This window comes from Cavia porcellus, unplaced genomic scaffold (assembly GCF_034190915.1).
Source record: "Cavia porcellus strain 051 isolate PalLab524CR breed Dunkin Hartley unplaced genomic scaffold, mCavPor4.1 scaffold_3, whole genome shotgun sequence".
NCBI lineage: Eukaryota > Metazoa > Chordata > Mammalia > Rodentia > Caviidae > Cavia > Cavia porcellus.
This window is the reverse complement of record NW_026947486.1, coordinates 46,237,986-46,240,252: the sequence shown is the minus strand read 5'-3', so window position 1 is coordinate 46,240,252 and position 2,267 is coordinate 46,237,986. Positions and strand designations below refer to the sequence as shown.

The 2,267-nt window shown below is 36.5% G+C and overlaps 1 pseudogene; it reads right to left on the bottom strand.

The window, feature by feature from the left end:
- Window positions 1-309: 309 nt before the first annotated feature.
- LOC100735837 (putative P2Y purinoceptor 10) lies at window positions 310-1,208 on the bottom strand (annotated as a pseudogene).
- Window positions 1,209-2,267: the final 1,059 nt, after the last annotated feature.

Here is a 2,267-nt window from a genome sequence, read left to right as displayed (position 1 = left end):
AAATAACAGAAAACAAACAATAGCTACTATATTATCTCATTTTCCATAGAAAATTATTGGATTGTATTACGTGTGAAAGTCATGTTTTCTTAAAATGACATTATTTTTTAGAAAAATCTTCAAAATAACATAGATAAACTACTAAAAACATAAAAACTGTTCTAAATGTTTGATCACACTCTCTTGAAATCTTTCAAACATTCAAGAGAGAGAGTTTGAAGATCCTCTTTCCTTTACTGAATTTCCTTCCAAAGCCCTGTCCTTGCATCTTGCACATGACTGAATAACCAAAACGCCTGGGAAAATTGATTACAAAATTCTGAAGTAATAATATACAATCGGGTCAAGACAACAATTCAGATTTGCAAGACGTAGTGAAATGATGTGGAAATAGAGTGGTTTTAATAAAGGAACAATTAGAGAACACCTGTTGCCTCACCATTATAAAGAATGGAAAGTTGAGATGGTAAGGGGTAAAAAACAGAATGAAAACCACTGCACACATTAGGACCATCCTCAAAGCTTTCTTCTTTCTTTGGTATTCGTAAGTAGTGCTTGAACTTCCTGCAAAGATTTTCTTGTTTTCCACATGCAATAGATAATAATTACAACAAGCAATACAAATCCTCCAAGTTCAGCTGCAGTTACCATGGCAATAGAAGAAGCCACGCTAACATTGTGAAGACCTAACTCAGCAAGGCAGGATTCACTGTTGTTGGCTAAGCCAGTGCTTCTGAGGTAGGGAACTGGCAAATATGCAGTCCCCACCATGACCCAGATGCAGCACTGATCCCTACAGCATACCTATGCTTCCAGTTTCTGGCTCTGAAGGGCTTGAAGACAAAGAAGCACTTCTGAAGGCTGATGCATGTCACGAAGCAAATGCTGCAATACATGTTGAGATACTTCATGTAAAAGTACAGCAGGCACAGGGCCCTCTGAAAAGGCCAGTGGTGGCTGATGTAATAGTAAATCTGGAAGGGTAAGGACAGCATGTGAGTAAGATCAGCCACAGAGAGACTGATCAAGAAAATGACTGCTTTGCTTTCCTTTCCAATGACGTGACACAGTACCCACAAGGCTGCACTTTTGGCCAGAAGACCAGGGATAAATATAATGATGTAGGTGGTTGCATAGAGGGAGTACTGAAACAGTATTTGAAGCTCAGTACACTTTGCTCTTGTACTGACTGTGATGTTACTTCCCATCTTGAGGATTTGTTTTCCTTTCTTAGGAAAAGCATTAGAGTGATGATTTCTGCAGAAAGTAGAGTAAAAATGAAGTCAAATGTATGTCAGTTCATATTTGAATATACAATTTTATTTTTCAGCATAGAAATATTCAAGTATTAACCTTTATAAATGTAAGAAGACTTGTCTCTTTATACTAAAAATACGTCAGTCTACAATGGGATAGCAATAGTGACCAAAGTACTGTAAGGAATCAAAAGAATTAGTAATAACTTGAGTCAAGTTCTTACCTTAAGAGGAAGTAATCAAACTTTTAGAGCTAATTAAATAGGTAAAACCTCTTTGCTAAATTCCCAGATACACACTTTAACATTCTTGTGAGGTTTAACATGTCAACTGCATAGTTGCTTCCATCTATATGTTACAAGTCTGAGATATAGCTGAGTTCACTATCACCAACCCCAGGAGAAAGAAAACTTAATTCATTTTTATCTACTGCCTTATAAAGAATTAAATGACCACTGAGGTAAATTCACAAACCATCATAAATGAGATGTGAGATTAAGGGCTGGTAGGTCACTGGGTTGCCGGAGGAAAGAAACTTGGGAAAGACAGTGGTACCCAGGTAATCTCTGATCCTTTTCTTCAGAATTTGTTTGAGGACAAATTTCACTTTGCTTTGCAGAAGCTCAATTAACTAAATTTTTTTATATAATAATGGTGTTTTGGTAGCTTTGGATAATCCCATTATCACCATTGTCAGTGTAACCATTTTAGGAAACTACCAGAATATGTGAAGGACCATTGGACATCTGGTAGTAGATGCAGCAAAAAGGAGACTATAATTCAGCTTTCATGACAACACCAGTGAAAAGTTGTCAAGGTGAATGTTTGCATTTTTAATTATGGTAATTTTAGAAAGTTCTTCCCATAATGTGTCAAAAATTGCCCCTTAAGTTTTTCAAATACCTGAAGCTATCAAGTTGTCCTTACCCAAGTTAAACTCTCTCTCAAGTTGTCCTTACCCAAGTTAAACTCACTGCTAATGTGACAATGTGCATGCTCTTGGTTTTGTTT